Raw genomic sequence first — 23,325 nt, 5'->3', positions numbered from 1 at the left:
ACACCGGGTTGTCTCTATTTGTCACGCCTCCACCCTGCCTGCACGGCAACGCGCTCGTAACATAACATAAACAAATTTAAATGAACATAGATTACGATGCAGACTTATTCTTAAAGCCGTGAATCGTGATAGCAATAGCTAATGTTTTAGCATAACCACTAGATTGACAAAGCACCGTATGTTGCTATGTTATGGACGAAGCCTTTCGCCTTGCCTCTAGCACAGTTGAGCAAACTCCTCGTCTAGTGACAAACATGAAGAGTCCCAGCTTATTGTGTTTCAGTTAGAGTTTCATTTATTTGATCCATAAGAACATATGTACAAATTTAAGATTGTAGCCGTTGGCTAATTTCCATCTTTTGTCCCTGCTTTGTCTTCCCTTGTTTCTTAATATTGCATTAGGCCAATGTTGATCCGTGTGGTCTAATTAGTGGTGGCGCAGTGAAACGGGTTAACAACTCCGTCTAACAGTTCTAAGATCAAGAGTTCAATTCTGGGCTACGGCCTTCCTATAAAAGAGTGTGCAGGATTTCCCCTGTGCCTGCATGGGTTTTCTCTAGGTCATGCCTGTAATTTGCTGGCAACCAATTCAGGGTGAATACTATCAACTGCTCGTAATTAGGTGGTAAAGGCTCCAGGACTTCAAGACCCTCTGGAGGATAACGAGCATAAAAAATGTATATAGATATAGAGAAGAAAGAATTACAGAAAATTACACAGTGTATGTGTTACATTTTCCAATATAATTATTTGTCTCATGTGAATATGGAGGTGGGCCTCACACAAAATCTGCCAATATTTTTCTAACTCCCTTTCAGGTATATATCTGATCATGGGCCCATGGATTACCGATCACTATGCCAGCACAAACTGCTCATGTCCATGGCGTTCCAAGCGCCCACTTCTCGTACGTATCCCCCAACACAGCTTGAGTGGATCTCCAACAAAAGAAAAGGGAAAATGGTTGTGGATGTCTATGCATTCAACGGTAAGAATGCCATTGTTAAATTCCCATTCAAACTAACAATTGCAATTTCCCTTGTGCACACTTGTGTGAAGGTGTCTTAAAATGGTAACCATACTTTGATCCTAAGATCTTTTCAGGCAAAAATGCTAATATTTGAGAGTATATCCTGCTTTATCGGATTGTTGTGATAAATGGATTATTATCCCAGCAAAAAACTGAATTTTGCAAACCACCCAGATTCAAAAGAGTAGTAGTAGCAAATCAATGTCCTTAACGATTTCCCCAATCCATGTGAAAATGCTTTTGTAGATCATAATAGAATAATAGAATCATTTTAAAAGAAAATAAGGGTGTACTGCATGTGTCACAGAGAAAGAACTTCCTGTGACAATTTTTGATTCGCGTGGGTAATCTTGGTTTTGCTATATTGGCTTGAGTTGTAACTTTCGACAAGACCAGAAAATTGTATTCATTAGTGGACAACCATGACTTACTGTCATTGCATTTTCTGTCTATAGATGTCCTGGGATTGCTTTATCTATTTACCAAGGTCAATCATGTTGTTTACAAGACATATCTGTTTCTTTTAATGAGTGCATATGGGCTTCTTCACTTCTTTCTGCTGCCTTACATCAAATAAACAAGTGGTAATAGGTGGTCGTTAAAAGACCTTACACGTCTTTTATGTATTATTATTAAATTCAAGTCCCCTGATTACAATGTACATCTCAAATGTAAAGGGGACGGGTGGAAACACAAGTGAGTTAATAGTCAAAAGAAATGAAGATCTGGGATTCTCATGGATTGTCTGTGGTGGATGCAGGTGCAGCTCAAGGTGTTCTGGATCCTCTTTGTTTTGTCCACTCTAACCAGTCCAAGGTGTTTTGGCTTCTCTTTGTTTAATCGAACCCAAGGTTTTCAGCAGCAAAGATTTTACTTCGTTGCAAGCTAGTATGATACTAATAATGATGAGCACACACACACAAAGACACACACACAAAGACACACACACAGACACACACACACACAGAGACACAAACAGACACACACAGACACACACACACAGACACACACACACAGACACACACAGACACACACACACACAGACACACACACACACAGACACACACACACAGACACACACACAGACACACACACAGACACACACACAGACACACACACACACACAGACACACACACACAGACACACACACACACACAGACACACACACACAGACACACACACAGACACACACACACACACAGACACACACACACAGACACACACACACAGACACACACACACAGACACACACACACAGACACACACAGACACACACAGACACATATAGACACAGACACACAGGCCGGTGAACATGCAAACTCCACGCAGGTGGACCGAGCTGGATTTGAACCCGGGTCCCCCACTGTGAGGCCAACGAGCTACCCACTCATCCACTTGGCCGCCCTAATCAATGAAGTTTAGGATGTGTTCCGTGGTTTTGGAGACGTTCAGCGCCAAGTTGTTGAGAGTGCACCACTCGCTGAGTCTCTGGACGCAACAACAAACAAACACAGATAACCATTTTTTTTTCAAGATGGCGCATCAGTCGGCAGTAGCTCTCTCCGTTCTTATTGTTTTTTTGTGTTATACAGCCTTTCTATCAGTTCTTAATTATTTTTTTTATTAAATTTTACAATTTCTTAATACCTTCCTTGGTACTTTACCTTGTACTTTTTACTTTTTACTTTAATGTTTTTACAACTTTCTTTGTTCTATTACTTTAGTAGCTTTTTTGGAACCATTCAGCCATGCCTCCACTGTCATACGCATTGGATCAGCTGTGAACAATATGCAGCAGCAAGAGCAACACCTCGATGCTGCTGGAACTTCGGAGCTGGACAAAAGTGCCAGGAGAATAAGCGACACTTCAGACCAATCATCATTCATCTTTCAGTACCGCGCATCCCGGAAAGGTTCGCGGAGGTTGTTGGAGCCTAACCCAGATGTCTTCAGATGAAAGGCAGACTAGACCCTAGAATGTTGCCAGTCAGTCGTAGAGCACACAGAGAGACAAATGACCATCCGCACTCCCAATCAAACCACCACCAGCACATTGTTATTGCACACCCCTAAGTTATATACAGAAGCGATTGTGTGTCGTGCTAGTGCAAGAGTGAGTGTTAATGATCCTAATGTTGCAGCACAAATCGTTGTGTGAGACTCGACTCCACCCGTCGCATGGCTTAGTTTCTTTGCGCTAGTCCTAGACAGCTTTGGAGTCATTCAGTGATGCCTCCGCCATCATGCACACCGGATCAGCTGTCAACAGTGGACGATAGTGCTGGGAGAAAAGGGCGAAGCTCCAGACCGAGCATTCTATTATTGTTCTGGGAGCGTGAGATCTCTCACTGGTCAGAAAGAGGAGCTGTCGGTGTTTGCCGGACTGCAACGGGGGAGATGTGTGCTTGCGTGCTTTGAAGCCCCCCAACGGCCTCGCCGCTGCTACTGATCGAGTGATAGGACAATTTAGGAGGATCTAGGCAAGGAAGAATCAGCTTTAGACTACTGAGGGACTGTGTGGGTCAGCTTGAAAGAGTGATTCTGCATATTTAACCCCAGTCTCAGTCTGCAGAAAGTCCCCACCATGTGTGGCTCCAGTTTCTTTTACCTAGGTCTACAATGTCTTCTTTGTCTGCTACTTTCTTGCTACTGAGACGAAGGGAGTTTCCCAAATACAGGTTGAAATAAATTTGTAATGTAATCTAACCTAAATCTATGAATGTAGTTCCTTTGGGATTTATTGAAATGCATGTCTTCATTCGTAGAAGAGAAGATCACAACTGAAGTAGAGTCCTGGACAACTGGAGAACAGCTTGCTTCATTGTTTCTCCAGTCCAGGTACTTCAATCAGTATTTTGACAACCAATGCTCTCTTCATGGACACAGATATAGGTCAGGGGTGTCAAACCAGTCCTCAAAGGGCGTAATGGGTGCAGGTTTTCATTCAAACTGTACAAGAGAATACTATATTTTGCAAGTGTAATCAGTTGATTGGAGTCAAGCACTACTAATTTTTAGAAGACACCGCATTGGTTAAACTGTCGGCACCAGATCGACCGGCCAAGGACCAAGACCCATTACAGCGGCCCTTTGCAAAGTCTGTTTGAAACCCCTGGCCTAGGTCTATACAGTGCTGTGAAAGTATTTGACCCCTTAGTGATTTCTGTGTTTTTTGCATATTTATCACCCACACAGGTTTCATCAGACCATCAAATCAATTTTCATATAACACAGAGACAACCCAAGGAAAGAGGAAATGAAGTTTCTAAATGAGAATTTTATTTAAATGGCGGAAAAAAATTCCAAACTTGTTTGGCCCTCTGTGAAAAAGTAATTGCCCGCATCTTTGTTAAATCACTAAATAACTTTGACTAATTTGAAAGGTAGCGTGGCTGCATGGATATTGAATCCATGCAGTGACATCCAGGAACATGCAGGAATTGTGCAGGAACGAGCCAACAATGATAATAGAACTAATTGGTGTTTAAATACAAACTCAGGAAGTCATCAACACATTGATTCCAGCTGCTCTGCCTCTACGGCAGGCCAGGAGGGACAAACGGGCCACCCCTGACATGAATATCTGCTGTTGGATCATTAGAGAGTTTAATATCTGAATATCTACTGTTGAAACCATTCATGAGTGTTTAATATCTAAATATCTAATATCAAAATATCAATAAAAGCCCTCATTAACACATCGGCTGCGGACATTGACCTTCGTAGGCGTCCAATGAATCTTCATTCTCTCTGGGAGAACTTGTAATGCTGAAATACTTGAGATGGTAATTTTTATCAAACAAATTAATGTTTTAGTATCCTTTTAGCCCGGAACTTTAACATTAAAATTAAAGGCAATAAGTAAAATTAATTGTGTGTTAAATTAGTGCTCTTATTGATATTTTGATATTAGGTATTTAGATATTAAACACTCTAATGAATGGTTTCAACAGTAGATATTTAGATATCAAACTCTCTCGCATGAATCAACAGTAGATATTTAGATATCAAACTCTCTCGCATGAATCAACAGTAGATATTTAGATATCAAACTCTCTCGCATGAATCAACAGTAGATATTAAACTCTCTGGTGAATGGTTTCAACAGTAGATATTTAGATATCAAACTCTCTCACATGAATCAACAGTAGATATTTAGATATCAAACTCTCTCGCATGAATCAACAGTAGATATTAAACTCTCTGGTGAATGGTTTCAACAGTAGATATTTAGATATCAAACTTTCTCGCATGAATCAACAGTAGATATTTAGATATTAAACTCTTTGGTGAATGGTTTCAACAGTAGATATTTAGATATCAAACTTTCTCTAACCAGTCTAATGAATCAACAGTAGATATTTAGATATCAAACTCTCTCTAACCAGTCTAATGAATCAACAGTAGATATTTAGATATTAAACTTTCTCTTATGAATAGAATTTTGAGAACTAATACTCTCTCATGAATATAATTTTGAGAGCTGGTTTAAACAGTAAACACTGACATAATTTGAACCTGTTCTACCAAAGTCAAAGACAAAAAGACCGGCGACCAAAAGACCGGCGACCAAACGTTCGGGCGACCAAACGTTCGGGCGACCAAACATCTGGGCGACCAAACATCCGGTGACCAAACATCCGGTGACCAAACATCCGGTGACCAAACATCCGGTGACCAAACATCCGGTGACCAAACATCCGGTGACCAAACATCCGGTGACCAAACATCCGGTGACCAAACATCCGGTGACCAAACATCCGGTGACCAAACATCCGGTGACCAAACATCCGGTGACCAAACATCCGGTGACCAAACATCCGGTGACCAAACGTCCAGCGACCAAAAGACCGTCGACCAAACGTCCGGTCACGGTGTCTGCTTGGTCATCCATGGTTTGTGGTTAGGAAAAACCCATATCCGTTTATTAACAGTGACGTTGTCCGTGCAGTTTTTGATGCAGGAAAGTAGTGTCCGTGTAGTCCTGGAGGTTGTGGTGTTTGAAAAGTTCCCAGTTGGTGCGGGAAAAGCAGTCCTGCAGCTGAGAAAGGGTGTCCTCGGGCCAAGTTTTTATTATCTTAATTTGTGGCCTTGTTAGCCCCCGGAGTGGAGTGTATATGGGGGTGAGGGACAGGCAGAGATGGTCTGATCCAGCCAGGTGAGGGAGGGAAGTGGCTCTCTAAGCTTGTTTGATATTAGAATAAACATGGTCTAAAATTTTGGCTTCTCTGGTGTGACACTTCACGTATTGGATAAACTTAGGCAGAACAGTCTTTAAACACGCTTTGTTGAAGTCACCAGCGACAATAAAGACTTCATTGGGGTGGTCAAGCTGCTGTTTGTTTACAGCCGTTAGCAGGAGGTTAAGTGATGTGCTAACGTTAGCATCCGGTGGAATTTAGATTGCCATTACAATGATTGCTGTTGGCTACCTAGGTAGATAGAAGGGCCTGTATCGTTCCGCTAATAGCTCAAAATCCGGGGAACAGTGAGTGTTAATGACCATACTGTCGCAACACCATTCATTGTGTATGAACACGCAAAGACCCCCTCCTTTCCTTTTCCCTGTTTATTCTTATGAACGATCGTTTCGAAATGGTGTCCAGTTAACTAGCGATACCGCGGCGTCAGGGATTGTGCGGCTGTAGCCACGTTTCCGTGATGAGATTAATGTTGCAGTTTCTGACAAAGCTGTTGGTTGCAATCTGAAGTTCCAACTCATCCATTTTGTGGGTGATGGATCTCGCGTTGGTCAAAAAGATACTCGGAAGCGGTGCCCAGTGTGGTTGCTGCCGTAGCTTAGCAGCTAGGGCCACCCGGCATTCGCGCTTTTGCTTTTTTTAAACTTTTGCCACCTCTGACGTACTCTGAGTGGGCTGACGATACGTGGAGATCCCGGCGGTCTCGGTGATGGATACATCGCATCTCCTCCTAAGTGTAATTCGATCCTGGCGATTGTAGAAAAAGTTTGCCTCGTAGATGTTAGTAAATAACGAACGAAACTGGAGAGCAAGGAGCCACTGCACCCGTATGCGCCACCCTCTTGGATTTTAAAAGATCCTCCACTCCTTGGAGCCTTGAGAGTAAAGAGTTAACCAATGATGTAAAATGTAGGCTGAAATGTAAACATGTCTAAAATGTAAACATGTCAGACATGGTCCTACGCAAAGACAAAAGTGAAGTCAAAAATACCAGTCTTTGTTAATTACATTTCAACACGACTGATGTATCCTAATTATACTATATTTATATTCCTTGCCATTCACTTTAATTCGCAATAGATATATTTGTTATCATTATTATCACTTGTTTAAGATTCTCCAGGTGGAATAGTTTTTTCTGTTGTTGTCCAATGCTCTATACAATTTTAAAATAATTATTGTTTTCACTGAGATAGGGGCGGGTGTCTGTCCTCTCCTATGGAAACTGTTGTGAGAGGACATTTTAGGCAAATGGGGGGAGCCAAATTCCTGATTGGTCTATCAGGTGATACTATATGCTCGACCGCAAGTGTCAGATGTGACAGCCTCTACTAGTTCGAATACGACATTTTTAGCCTTTCCCAACTCCTTCTTGCAGCCTTTTGTCCTGTATAGCCAATCAACAGTTGTCACTTGTTGGGACTGTTGCATGCGTGTAACCCTCCCGCCTCCACGCCCCCTTTCAATGCCCCCCTGCTTTTGGAATTCTAATTTAGCATTTGCATTGGGGTTGGATGCCGGAGATTGCCAGACCTGAGGCAATTGAGTTTTGACATTTTTCTAGGCAACCTCTCCCCGGGTGGATCTTAACTGAAGTTTGAGGAGTTTAATTTGCCCTTCCTGCATTTTTATATAGTCTGCAGCAATTTTAGTAACATTTCGACTCATAAAATGTGACATCAATCATTTCTGTTGTTCACAGACAATAGTAAAACTGCCAAATTGATCTTCTATTTTGGTTTTAACCTCTTTGGGCAGTATGAACATTACTGTCGTTTTAAAATCAGATTTGTGAGGCAGAGGCCAAAAATTATATACTGTTGCCTCCTCCTCTGTTTCCTCCACTTTACTTATTTATTCCACCAATATAATTAACTTGTATTTTCCTTCAACCTCTCCAACTGCTATTATATTATCGTATTTATTGATGAAAACCTATTATTGGTAATACACAAAACATAACAACAAAACACCAAAACAAATACAGATGGGTGGTATTGTATTTGGATCCTTTATTCATTTAAAATGAGTTCAAAACTAAGTCTACTCTTTTAAAATCCTTACTGCTGCATCTTTTAGCGGGGAGCGAAAATGGGGTAAAATCCACTTCTTTGCAGCATTCAATGATTAAATACAAATACTGGAGCTTTTCGGGCATTACGAAAGGGGGTTGATTTTCCCGGGAAAAGACAGCGATGAACATCAATGGCGTAAGGGCAAACATTTTGAATGCTGTGGTGTGATTCGAAACGGGCTGTTCATACTAGAAAACTCTAATATTGAAGAATTGAAACAACTCTGCACAGAAGACTGGGCTAGAATTCCTCCAAAGCATTGTGAAAGACTCACCAATTGCTGCAAAAGGCGTCACGACCTGCTTTTAGGTTCAGGGGGCCATTACTTTTTCACAGAGGGCGTGACAAGTTTGTATTTTTTCTGCCTTGGTAAATAAAATCATCATTTAGAAACTGCATTTTCTATTTCCTTGGGTTGTCTCTGTGTCATACTAAAATGAATGTAATGATCTGAAATCTTTCTGTGCGATAAATATGCAAATAACAGACATCAGGATAGGGGCAAATACTTTTTACGGCACTGTACATGTATTCAAACAATTATTTACTGGTATTTATAGAGGAGTGAAAGAGGCCACAGAGGGATGGTCTGTGTCTCTTCTGACTTATGATCGATGGTCTGATTTGGCTGGATCGGACTTTGTCCTGGATCTGATGGCTTGTATTGAGACAGAAGTAGTGTCACCAGGCATGTCCTCATCGACCATCCCCGATTACCTGTTTAATTGCCAGCATAACAGGTATAAGAGGTACCGTTTTTGCTTTTATATATATATATATATATATATATATATATATATATATATATATATATATATATATATATATATATATATATATATATATATATATATATATATATATATATATATATATATATATATATATATATATATATATATATATATATATATATATATATATATATATATATATATATATATATATATATATATATATATATATATATATATATATATATATATATATATATATATATATATATATATATATATATATATATATATATATATATATATATATATATATATATATATATATATATATATATATATATATATATATATAAATATATATATATATATATATATATATATATATATATATATATATATATATATATATACATACATACATACATACACATATATAAAGAAATGATATATATAAATAATATTTACGTTACTATAATACCAGTTCTCACTTTTTATTTTCAAAAGGATGCTTGCTACAGATCTTGATGACTTTATTCAACCAGTGCCTATAATTGAGACTGCTGGGGTTTCACGTTCAGAGAGAGACCCTTATCATCAAGAAGGTATTTCATTATGCCATGTTTTGTTGGGGTTTCTTGTGTGTTTTTAACTTATGTTTCGTGTTTCCCCCTTCACATAAGTCATCTTTTTGCCTTTTTGTCGGTGTGTGTCCTTATACCACACTTGCAAGCGGTCATCCACACTTTGTGCATAAAAATGGGCAAAGGGATCCGACACTGGAAAGCCGCCATCATAGTCCGACGCTCCAAAGCGGTTTACTGAGTTCAACGCTCCAAGCGACCGACGGAGTCCGACGCTCCAAAGCGGCCACCAGAGTCCGATGCTCCAAAGAACAGTGTCCACATGCAAGTTTGCCCGGTTATAATTATACAAAAAGGAATATTCATTAGCTGATTAACAACACAATGTTGACTGATTCACGACTGTCCAAGAGTCTGTCTTTGCTCTGGATTCCCTTGTCCATTGTCCACGCATCTCCGTTGGCCTTGGAGATCAACATCGGTTGACTCCTTATCAGCTTGGACTTGAAGATTTACACCGTTTGCCTCCCTTCTCAGTCTTGACTGCCTTGGAGACTCCTGTTAATCAACAAGGATTTTGGACAAAGGGCTTATTCTTTGTAAAGGCACAAGGAATTTGGACAAATGGCCTGTTCTTTGTAAAGGCCTCATTATAGGGGGACCTTGACTGTCTGTCTGATACTAAGTTAAAAACAAGTGCTCAATCATACAACAGCAACATACAAAATGAATCAGCTACAATAAAATGAATAGGCAAAGTATATCTCCATTTGATAATCATAAAACAGCAATATATAGAAATGAAGCAGCTATAATAAAATGAATGCGTAAAACACATCATAGTCTTCATTAGATTATATGGTTAAAATATGTCATCATCTTCAATGGGTAAACCTCAACCATGAGAGACAGAATGTGAAAAAAAAACAGAATTTATTTCCAAAATTAGAGTGGAAAATAAGTATTTGGTCACCTAAAAACAATCAAGATTTCTGGTTGTCAAAGACGTCTAACTTCTAACGAGGTCTAACAAGATCTCCACTTGTTACCTGCATTAATAGCATGTTTTAACTCATTATTTGTGTAAAAGACACATGTCCACAACCTCAGCCTCTCACACTCCAAACTCCACTATGGCCATGACCATAGAGCTGACGAAGGACACCAGAGACAAATTTCTACACTTGCACCAGGCTGGGAAGACTGAATCTGCAATAGGTAAAATGATTTGTGTAAAGAAATCAACTGTGGGATCAACTATTAGAAAATGGAAGACATACAAGACCACTGATAATCTCCCTCAATCTGGGGCTTCATGCAAGATCTCGCTCCATGGTGTCAAAATGATAACAAGAATGCTGAGCAAAAATTCCAGAACCACACGGGAGAACCTAGTGAATGACCTACAGAGACCCTGGACCACAATAACAAAGGCCACTATCAGTAAAAAAAAAACTTTAAAAAATAGAAAATCAAGATGGCGGCGTGCATGGCCGCAGCGGCTATTTGCTCCCCAGTTTAGTGCTTTGTTTCCTCAGTCTTAGGGTTATTTACGAACATCTACGTTTTCTACAGTCGGCAGGATTTAATTACTCTCGGTAGGAGATGTCCATCACAACAGATTACCAACAAACCTGCAATATCCCTGAGGACATCTCCTGATCACAGGGATCTCTGTGGATAGTCAGCCCATCCAGCGTACGACGGAGATGGCGAAGCGAAAGAAAGCAAATGCGGGGATGCCGTACAAACACAAAGACTGGTGCTGCAACAGTAGGATCATTAACACTCACTCTTCTCCTGATTTAGAGCTTGGCAGTTCTGTGCAGGCCTTCCTATCCATCAAGGGACCTAACGGTAGTCATTGTAATGGCTGTTTACATCCCACTGGATGCTAACGTTAGCACGGCACCTAGCCTCCTTGACCACTACGATGGAGTCTTTATTGTCGCCAGTGACTTCAGCCAAGCATGTTTAAAGACTGTTCTGCCTATGTTATTCTAACATCAAACATGCTTATAGAGCCACACACTTCCCTCACCCCCTTATACACTCCACTCCGGAGGCTACCAATACCACAAATAAAGAGATTACAAATATTGCCTGAGGACGCTCATTCTCAGATGACATTTGTGTGCATCGTTTTCAAAATATTTTGAACGAACTCCAAAAGCAAACAACCCTCGATAGGTTGCATCTGAAATTCAGGGACTAGGCGGGGGAAATAGAGCCACCCCTGGAGAAGAAAGTTATAAAAATGTAACTAAACTAAACTAAATTTGAATTAAGTTTAGTGTCAGGTTACATTAAACTTATTCTTGAGTGTGTCTGCCTCGTAATCCAAGTTCATTTAAATGTGTTTATGTTATGTTTTGAGCACGTTGCCGTGCAAAATGTCTCTCTCCCCTCTGCGAAATCCGTCTCATTTTAGTACTATTAATAACATTTTAGTTTTATTAAACCACTAGTTATTTGTTACTTTGTTAATAGATGGCAAATTATAACAAAGAAGAATGTTTTTCCAATCTAATATCCGGTTTTAGGTGTTTTTTCAGAGGGTTGGAATTAATTCATTTGTTTTTAATTCATTTCCATGGGAAACGTTAATTTGAGTTACAAGTAAATCGACACATGAGCTCAGTCCGAGAATAAATTAAGCTCATATCTCGAGGTACCACTGTAGTGTTCCTAATTTTGTTCTAAAGGATTTTGTGAGATAAATGACAAAGACAAGACTGACAAACTGAAGCAAGACAGGATGTCGGGACATAGTTCAGTAAAAGTTTTACAATACTGTCGTTCTTTTAAAGAATTTGCTGCAACTTTCAGAACAAAGGAACAATTGATTATAAAGCAAATGCCAGGACTATAAACTGTGGTCACACTTTACTGTTACCAGGCTACACAAACCAATGATCAAATAGAAGCAATCACTTTGATCAGGGTGATTAAGAATGCATGTTTCAAACCTATCATGTTACATTATCAGATACAAAAGTGAAATCAAACATACCTCTATTAATTGTCTTTACTTCTCAATAGATTTATTTGCTATTATTATTGCTTACTTAAGATTCTCTAGGTGGAATAGCCTTCTTTTGTTGTGATCCAATGTTCTAAGCAATTTCAAAGAAAACTGATTGTTTTACACTGAGACAGAAATGGATGTTGTGATTTGAGCTTTGATGACTTGTGCACCCGCACTGGCCTGCATTGGTCCCCATTGGGTGGGGGAATGTATGTTGGGCAAGGACTGTCCAGGTTGCTCTATCAGGAGACGTGGTAGGCCTGGTCGCTCGTTCCAGGTGCAATAGTCTCAACTCAACCCACTTCCATCTCGTAGTGTTTCGCTTTCCATCCTGTAAATTAACTAAAACATACACCAATCAAAACTGCTCTTGTTTACTGTTGAAGATGTTTTTTTGGAGTACTGCAATAGATACCAAGGCTGGCTTCCTCCATATGCAAATTCCTTACTTCTCACTAGTGACCATTAGAAGGTACAGACTAGATTCCGAGACAATAGAATGATAAAAGCAAAAATTATGTAAACTAAAAAATAGGAAAAAAATACAAAAAAAGCATACCGGGCTGGGTTCTTCTCAGGAGATCAAAAAATCTCCTCTCCAGCCGGGAAGAGAAAAACAGCTCTGCAGTTCTCTGCATTAGTTACATTAACATTAGTTAACATTCAGAAACTAATTATGGCTACATGCATATTTCTTAAAATTGAACCACCAACTCCCCGTTGGCCAGGATTTATATATTAAGCCGAGTTACATAACTGTGCCCTTTAATGCAACTAAACCATATAACTTATTGATAGGTTCACCAATAGGCATTCCCAAATGCACACACAAATAAAGAGAAAAGACAATCTTCTGGATTTTTTCTTGCAAGGAGCATAGAACTGCTCATGCCGAGTCCTTGCTCTGTTCTGGCGTCACACGCTTTTTTACTTGTTTATTAACTTCAAGGACCCTAGTTACAATGGAAATCTCGACTCTCAAGGGAGGGGTGGGAAACAGAGGTGAGACATCAATATAGTCACAATAAATAAAGGTTTGAAAGTCATGTGCAGCTCAAGGTGTTTTGAATCTTCTTTGTTTAGTTCACTCCAAGTAGTCCAAGGTCCAACGCATTTTGGTGTTTAGTGTACCTAAAGTTCTCAGCAGCAAAGCATTTACCTCATTGCAAGAAAACTATATAATAATAATATAAAACTAAGCTTAATAGTAAAGCAAAGCATTCTTCATTTCATGTAAATATATAATCATGTGAAACTAATAATCCAGTAATGATAATGAGCAAAGTTGAATAGTTAAGCAAATATATAATAATGTAAGACTAATAACCCTCACCGTCGTTCACACAGGAGCCTGAAGCTGTAGCTCTGTACACTCTTATGTTTTCGTGCTTTGTTGTTCTGTGGCCTTTGCGATTTTACTGTCTAACTTATAATGCCTTTTTTGCTACTGTCACAATGAAATTTCCCGAATACGGAATGATTAAAGTTATCCAATCCAATCCATTACAATCATCCTTAACTCCTTCATATCCTGTCTTTGAATTGTACTTTTTATTTATAAACACATGTGAGACAAGCCATGATGAAATGTGATTCTTTTATTATTTGACTCTCGGTAGGTGCTCCTGTCATCCATTCTGGGTGATGACCATTTAGTTCTTCTTTTCATGAGATTAGTTACTGAAAACAGCTTCCACTTGATATTTTACAGCTGAAATCAGATTTTGTATTTAATTGAGATGAACAAAGATAGAAACTGTCCCAAAGTAGGCCCAGGGTCACTAGGCTCTGTCCTGATGTTGTCCGCTCTAGTTCCCTGGCATTTGTGCATTGTGCTGATCCACCTTTTGCGGGAATGGAACCTGGCTTGTCCTCTGGCCTCCACACATTATTATTTTTTGCATGAGTAAAGGATTCATTAACTTCACACCGTTCTTTGGGAATGCTAGGGGAGCAAACACTGGACCTTTGAATGTGACTGATGGTGATTGACCTGACCCGTGACCGGACGTTTGGTCGCCAGATGTTTGGTCCCCGGACATTTGGTCACTTTGGTAACAGGTTCAAATTATGACAGAGAATTTACTGTTGAAACCAATTCTCTAAATTGTAATTATGAGAGAGAGTGAGTTTAATATCTAAATATCTACTGATGAAACCAGCTCTCAAAATTATAATCATGAGCAAATTATGACAGAGAGTTTACTGTTGAAACCATCTCTCAAAATTGCAATCATAAGAGAGTGAGTTTAATATCTAAATATCTAATATCAAAATATCAATAAGAGCACTCATTTAACACATCGGGTGCTGCCCTTGACAGCCATAAGCGTCTAATGAACCTTCATCAGAGCACTCATTTAGCACATCGACTGCTGCCATTGACTGCCATAGGCGTCCAATGAACCTTCATTCTCTTTGGGAGAACTTGCAATGCAGCAATGTCGAAATATCAAAATTATCAATAAGAGCATTCTTTTAGCACAAATAATTCAGTGGAAGTTTGGCACCATGCTTTTCAACGTAGAATGTCAGTCGCCCATCCACATTTATGTTGTCTTATATACAAACTCAAATTAGAGCAGAATGACTGGGAAATAACAATACAACAGGCTTCATGTGGTAATATTCCCAGACACACCAAAAAGAAACACGCAGCTGTTAATGAGCGGTTGAAAAAGCTCTCGGAGGACTATGAAAACCCGGATCGATTTGCAAACAAAGTAAAGTACTTACTAGCCATTGCATATAATTTGTAAGTTTTACTGTTTTAATAAAAACTCCCATCTGTGCATTCCCTTTGTACATAATTTGTAAGTTTGTATCTATAATTTTTGTACAGAAATTGTAAAAGTTTGTATATGTAATTTTTGTACAGAATTTTTTAAGTTTTACTGCTTCAATGAAAACACCATCTCTGAATTTGCTGTCTTTTTTTTAATACGTTAATTTTACTTATTGCCTTCTATTTTAATGTCAAAGTTCTGGGCTAAAAGTATACAAAGACTTTTATTTGTGTGGTAAAAATGACCATCTAAAGTATTTTAACATTCTTCTCCCAGAGAGAATGAACGTTCATTGGACGCCTACGGCAGTCAATGGCAGCAGCAGATGTGTTAAATGAGTGCTCTTATTGATATTTTGGTATTAGATATTTAGATATTAAACTCACTCTCTCTATCGTGATTATAATTTTGAGTGCTGGTTTCAACAGTCGATATTTACATATTAAACTCTCTCTCATGATTACAATTTTGAGAGCTGGTTTCAACGGTAAACTCTCTGTCATAATTTGAAACTGTTCAAGCAAACGTCCGGGTGACCAAACGTCCGGCGACCAAACGTCCAGCGACCAAACGTCCGAGTACCGCCCTCACCAGTGGCTGCTCCACCCTGGCTTCCGTCTGACCTTCGATCTGCAGTAAAATAAAAACATTTCCACCTGCCTTAGGTAAGTAACCTCAGTAGGGAAGGGCAAAGACAATGATTGATTTGGATTCTGATCCATGTGACATGTCTATGGTCTGATTTTTTTTCAACACAATTAAAAAAAAATGCATGAATTTACACAGATGTTTCCATATTTTGTCAGCGATTGTGTATTCAAAATCAATTTCACCTTATCTTTTACCGTGACACCCTTTCTTTTTTTCTGAAGGACATTATCTACAGATGGATGCATACATTGACGACTCGGTTGGCCTGGACATAGGACCATTGGTTCGTGGTATTTAAATGACCCTCCCCCCCTTTCCCTAAATAACATGAAATTTAGATTAATGAGGGCTGTTTTTCTCTGAAAAAACATCATCTGATAGTTAATTTAAAGGACATTCATGGAATATCGGAGTTGGAAATTGGCATTTATGAGTTAATTTATCATCCTAATTCAGGGGTCGTGAACCTTTTTGACAAAGAGAGCCATAAACAATTCATAATTTCAAACATTATTCCTTGAGAGCCATATTTAAAAGTAAAAATACATGAAATGTGAGCATTTATTATTCATTTCACCACTTTGAAAGTAAAAAAAGTCTGAATTCTTTTGAGAACATTATTTCACTGTTGCTTATCAATTAGTATCAATGAGAATATGCATGCAGAAGAGTCTAATGAAGAAAAATTATGATTTAAAAAAGGCGCTAAAGATAGTTTAGGCGCCACAGTGCCGGCGTGACGCTCCCATTGGTGCGTTCGGGACTTTGGTAGCCCTTTATTCGTATCTTTCACCTGTATACTAATCATGGGGTCTAATCAACATCTTAATATGGGACACGAATGTTTTGGGATGGATTATCTCAGCAAAGGAAAAATGCTTACTATCACAGATTTAGACACATTTATGAGCTATATTTGAGAGAATTTGGAAACTATTTTAGATACGTTTAAGTTATCACTGAATATAGGAACAGAAAATGGTAAATTTTTTTGTCTAGTGTATAAAGTATATACTTACACATTTATTCACAACAAAGTGCCTCAAAATATAAATATGAACGAGTACGTGTTTTTTTGTGTAGGACATGGAAAGAGTAGCTGTTCTAAACCGGAGAATGAGAGGAGGAGGAGGTATTGGACCAATGCAGCCTGGTTTATATGGTTCAGGTAAGCAGTCAAACATTCAAAACATCACCGTCTGGGATGGAATATTTGAATACATCATGTGTCACCTGTGTTTAAAATCATAGACAATACTCTGCATCTCATGAATGTTGTCCAGGTGCTTTTTTTAAATCCTAGATACCACGGTATGTTCAAGGACATAGACAAAGTACAATGTGCAGGATGGTTCAATTAACTTACCATACAGCAGTATTAGTGCTCTCTGCAGATTCATCATTGCTTCACAATTTTAAACTGTTTTTCATAGTTTTGATTGAGGACATGGAACAGAATGACAATAATACATTTTTAAATAAAATTATTGGAATAAATGTTCCGTATACAGCAGTGGCAGGGCATCGGGGCCTTCAAGGCCTTCTCTGCTGGCCTAAGAAATATCTGAATGATATAATATATTTTGTCCATCAATACTCATCAAATAATTCCAAATTGTCTGTTAGCTTCCTTTCATTGCTTTTACCCTTGGTTGCACTGGTTCCAGATGCGTGTTTTCATATTGAAGCATTTAACCAATCACATTTCAGCCATTATTTGTTGCCCTCAAGGCCTTCACAATCAGTTCTGCGGGCTCTGGTGCATTAAACAAACGTTGATAAGACTGTTGCGTTAACCAGTCAGAATTTGATTTGGTGACACCAAGGCCATTTCGCAGGCATAGGGATACGTCATCGCTTTCACCAACTATGTTTGGCTAGTAGGCGGACCAAAGCCAAAGTGAGCCAGCCAGAGATCGCAAACTCCACCCACAATGGGCGACGGAGGAAAACAAATGGATTTGGTTGCAGATTTGCTCACAAAGCAATTATCCAGACGGACTTTTCCGCAAAAAAAAGACACCATTAAGAAAGGGAGGTCAACGCCGAAGCTAGCAAGCATGTTACAGTCGGGCAAAGGTTGTGTCCGCCACTTTCAGTGCGCTAACTACGAGAGAGCTAACAAAATGCATTTTGAGCGAGCTGCACACAAATATATTCTTGTGTTGATTTAAAGCCATTTTCAAGACGGACTATGCCCGAAATACGACATGACAGGCTCAACTTTCATCATTAGCTTCGATGGTGATAGAAAATAAGGAAGAAAGAAAAGAGGGTTGATATTGTCTACAGTTAAAAAATGATTTTTGGTGAGTAAAATCTGGCTATATTCCAAAAATTTTTTTTTAATTGTATGAGGTTATTATTGATTAATTTTTATGTGTCGCAGATATAGAGGCCCTAGAGGTTTTACAGCCATAAAATAGTTTCTAAGGGTTGGATTGAGGGCGTGGCTAGAAATTGCACGGACAGCCGCTGGTTTCAACAGTATTTAGATTTTAAACTCTCTCTCAGGAATATAATTTTGAGAGCTGGTTTCATCAGTACAGTCATAATTTGAACTTGTTCTACCAAAGTCCGGGTGACCAAACGTGCAGCTTCTCTTTTTCTGGTCGTTTATTTGAACTCTTTGTAAGAAGGTTTAGTCTCACTTGAAATGCATTCACCTTTTTTGCCTACGGAGGCAATAAAACCAATATAAAAGAATTCCCAATGGTTTTATGGCATTGCTTGCTGAGCAATAATCTTTCCAATCAATATTGGAGTGGTTGCCGTTTCGTTTTTTATGTCAGAAAGCTTATCTCACCTGTCTCGAACTTTTGAACTGAGAGAACCTTCTTACAGTGGAAAAGGTGGATCCACATCCCCCTCTCGGCTATTTTCGCATCTGTTGGTTGGTCAGCAATGCTTGATATGGACGTTCCCACTTTAAGGCACCACCTGGCACCACCGTTTGTACGTTTCCTGTTGAGAAGCAGTATACCTCTGCTAACCCAAAATCAATGCATTTGCTTAAAGATTTTCTTTATTTTTCTTTTTCAATTCAATCAAAATTCAATTTCACAGAGCAGATTATTTGTTCCTCCACGTCAAATTTGACATTTGGAGTGCTGCATTTTCATCAAAAAATTTCATTTGATGAAATATTTTTCCCATAATTTGTCACCACCATCCCTGAAAAAGGGCTTGTTGGCGATTTCAGAAATCAATTGCAAATTTCCAAATCCTTTTCCACCTTGATATCTGATCGATTGATTATATCTTGGTAGTTAGCCAATCAAAAACACAAAAAGACAGACAACCATTCATCCATACACTCATAATCAGACATCAGTGGTCTGCAAATTTGCTGTCCTATCAGTAATAATCATTCCAAAAGGAAATATGACAACGTAATTCGGTTGATATCAATTGTTCGATATCTATGCAATCCATAATATCATTAATATTCTAATAATCATTAATATTACCCACACCAAAGCATATATCACCCGTTCAGGACGTTCAATGACTCGCACCTGGCATCACTCCAATCATTAGGGGCTGGGCCTGTGATAGGGTGACTGGCACAACCAGGCACCAGTTTAGTCTGAGGCCTGACACTATTCACTTACCAAAAATCTTTTCTTCAACAATTCCCCTTGTACGCTCATCAAACCTTCCATGGCCTTCAAATTGGCACAGAAACCATGCTTCTCCCATCGCGGCAGACACAAGCAACCCCCCACACGACGCATCCCCACATCCGGTAACCCTCCGATCTCCATTCTGCAGTCTGGCAACAAACCCATCTCCCTTGTCACTTTCCGACCCATATTCTTCACTTACTTAATAGTTTGAACAACAATTCTATTCTAAATTTACCAAAATTGATCTCAATAGAGTTTGCGATCTATGGCTGGCTCACTTTGGCTTTGGTCCGCCTACTCTACTCACTAGTCAATCGTTGTTGGTGAAACTGATGCCGTATCGCTATGCCTGTGGAATGGCCTTGGTGTCACCAAATCAAATTCTGATTGGTTAAAGCAACCGTCTTATTGAGGCTTCTTTAATGCAGCAGAGCCCGCAGAACTGATTGTGAAGGTCTTGAGGCAGATTTCGGACCCTGGCAACAAATAATGGCTGAAATGTGATTGGTTAAATGCTTCAATATGAAAACACATGTCTGGAAGCAGTGCAACCAGGGGGAAAAGCAATGGAAGGATGCTAACAGACAATTAGGAATTATTTAATAAGTATTGATGGACAAAATATAATATATGATTCAGATATTTCTTAGGCCAGCAGAAAAGGCCTTGAATGCCCTGACGGCCCGTCACTACGTATAATGACAATAAAAGCATTAAATTGAATTCAATTACAATCTATTCAATTTAACCAAAATCCACAGCTTTGCGTTCAGGATGAAACAGTTTGTGAAGGCCTTTGTGATTCAGGCTTTTCGGTTGTTCATTCAGGAAACAGTGTTCTTGTTTTTTTTTTTTTAAGCAGAAGGGCGTTCAAACTTGTATATTAGGGATGACTCTACCATATGGCTCAGGTGCTTGAGAATAATGGTGGGGTCCTTCTCATGGAGGGGTGGGGTGGTATGTGTGATGGGGCTCGAAATATAGTCCGACCCGTCCGGCGGACGTCTGGCCCGTCCCGTGAGAGGAAGTGGCAGCCTGATAGTCCGGCAGTCGACACTCTCACCTACTCCACACCCGGACGGTCGCATCGGGAACCATCTCGTATGTGTGTATTTCATAAATATATGACATATCAAAGCAAAAATTTGCTCAGGAGTTTTCCTCGTATCTCAAATTTGGCATATGTTAGGACACTGATGTCAGGTAAAACTGAAGATGAGCTGTGTGAGTAAAGTCAGAGTTAGAGACTAGTGAAAGTATAAATTTGAATACATAACAAAATTAATTGTAACAAAATTAATTGTAACAAAATTGATTGTACCAATATTGATTGTAACAAAATTGATTGTAGCAAAATTGATTGCAGCAAAATTGATTGTAACAAAATTGATTGTTACAAAATTGATTGTAACAAAATTGATTAGAACAAAATTGATTGTAACAAAATTGATTGTAACAAAATTGATTGTAACAAAATTGATTGTAACAAAATTGATTGTAACAAAATTGATTGTAACAAAATTGATTGTAACAAAATTGATTGTAACAAAGTTGATTGTAACAAAGTTGATTGTAACAAAATTGATTGTAACAAAATTGATTGTAACAAAATTGATTGTAACAAAATTGATTGTAACAAAATTGATTGTAACAAAATTGATTGTAACAAAATTGATTGTAACAAAATTGATTGTAACAAAATTGATTGTAACAAAATTGATTGTAACAAAATTGATTGTAACAAAATTGATTGTAACAAAATTGATTGTAACAAAATTGATTGTAACAAAATTGATTGTAACAAAATTGATTGTAACAAAATTGATTGTAACAAATTTGATTGTAACAAATTTGATTGTAACAAAATTGATTGTAACAAAATTGATTGTAACAAAATTGATTGTAACAAAATTGATTGTAACAAAATTGATTGTAACAAAATTGATTGTAACAAAATTGATTGTAACAAAATTGATTGTAACAAAATTGATTGTAACAAAATTGATTGTAACAAAATTGATTGTAACAAAATTGATTGTAACAAAATTGATTGTAACAAAATTGATTGTAACAAAATTGATTGTAACAAAATTGATTGTAACAAAATTGATTGTAACAAAATTGATTGTAACAAAATTGATTGTAACAAAATTGATTGTAACAAAATTGATTGTAACAAAATTGATTGTAACAAAATTGATTGTAACAAAATTGATTGTAACAAAATTGATTGTAACAAAATTGATTGTAACAAAATTGATTGTAACAAAATTGATTGTAACAAAATTGATTGTAACAAAATTGATTGTAACAAATTTGATTGTAACAAATTTGATTGTAACAAAATTGATTGTAACAAAATTGATTGTAACAAAATTGATTGTAACAAAATTGATTGTAACAAAATTGATTGTAACAAAATTGATTGTAACAAAATTGATTGTAACAAAATTGATTGTAACAAAATTGATTGTAACAAAATTGATTGTAACAAAATTGATTGTAACAAAATTGATTGTAACAAAATTGATTGTAACAAAATTGATTGTAACAAAATTGATTGTAACAAAATTGATTGTAACAAAATTGATTGTAACAAAATTGATTGTAACAAAATTGATTGTAACAAAATTGATTGTAACAAAATTGATTGTAACAAAATTGATTGTAACAAAATTGATTGTAACAAAATTGATTGTAACAAAATTGATTGTAACAAAATTGATTGTAACAAAATTGATTGAAACAAAATTGATTGTAACAAAATTGATTGTAACAAAATTGATTGTAACAAAATTGATTGTAACAAAATTGATTGTAACAAAATTGATTGTAACAAAATTGATTGTAACAAAATTGATTGTAACAAAATTGATTGTAACAAAATTGATTGTAACAAAATTGATTGTAACAAAATTGATTGTAACAAAATTGATTGTAACAAAATTGATTGTAACAAAATTGATTGTAACAAAATTGATTGTAACAAAATTGATTGTAACAAAATTGATTGAAACTAAAAACCGGTGGGCAAAGACCGGGGTTAAAACAAATTCACTGCTTTGCCATAATTCAAACCCTGATGCCCTTTGAGATATGTGATAGTATCTCATCGAAAAGAGATTGATGTGGCAGTATTCTTCATTCATATTAATGTCTCATTGTGCTTTGTGCAAGGAATGCCAGTCAACACTACAATGCCAAGCTACGGTACAACTCCCATGACCCCAAATATGACATCCATGCACACTATACCAGGTCCTGCTTCAACATTTATTCTAAAGATTGTTTAGTCAATTAATGATTGAAGTCCTTATGGCTACTATTTCCCCACAGTGATGATGATGCCTCAAGCTCCAATACCCTCAATTACTGACCCCATGCAGTTGACAGCAACACAGCAAGCTCTCATAAACCAGCAAGCGCTGATAATGGTTTGAATAGATAGATTTAGTTTTTTTTACCAAATCATCATTTTGAATCACAATTGGCTCCAACTCCAGCCTCTGGTTTGTTTCTGTAGGCTCAGCAGATGACAATGCAGGCAATGACTCTGTCCCAGCAGCAAACACAAGAACAGCAGAGGTTGAGGGAACAGGAGAGGAA

The 23,325-nt window shown here is 37.8% G+C and overlaps 1 long non-coding RNA gene across 1 annotated transcript; it reads left to right on the top strand.

The window, feature by feature from the left end:
* The first annotated feature begins 837 nt into the window (after positions 1 to 837).
* Positions 838 to 9,034, top strand: LOC144211258 (uncharacterized). The gene is made up of 3 exons (XR_013329556.1): positions 838 to 988; positions 3,797 to 3,869; positions 8,868 to 9,034. It is a non-coding gene; the product is annotated as an uncharacterized LOC144211258 (long non-coding RNA).
* The last annotated feature ends 14,291 nt before the right edge of the window (positions 9,035 to 23,325 follow it).

This window comes from Stigmatopora nigra, chromosome 18 (genome assembly GCF_051989575.1).
Source record: "Stigmatopora nigra isolate UIUO_SnigA chromosome 18, RoL_Snig_1.1, whole genome shotgun sequence".
NCBI lineage: Eukaryota > Metazoa > Chordata > Actinopteri > Syngnathiformes > Syngnathidae > Stigmatopora > Stigmatopora nigra.
The sequence above is the reverse complement of the archived record's forward strand: the minus strand, read 5'-3'. Positions and strand labels throughout refer to the sequence as shown.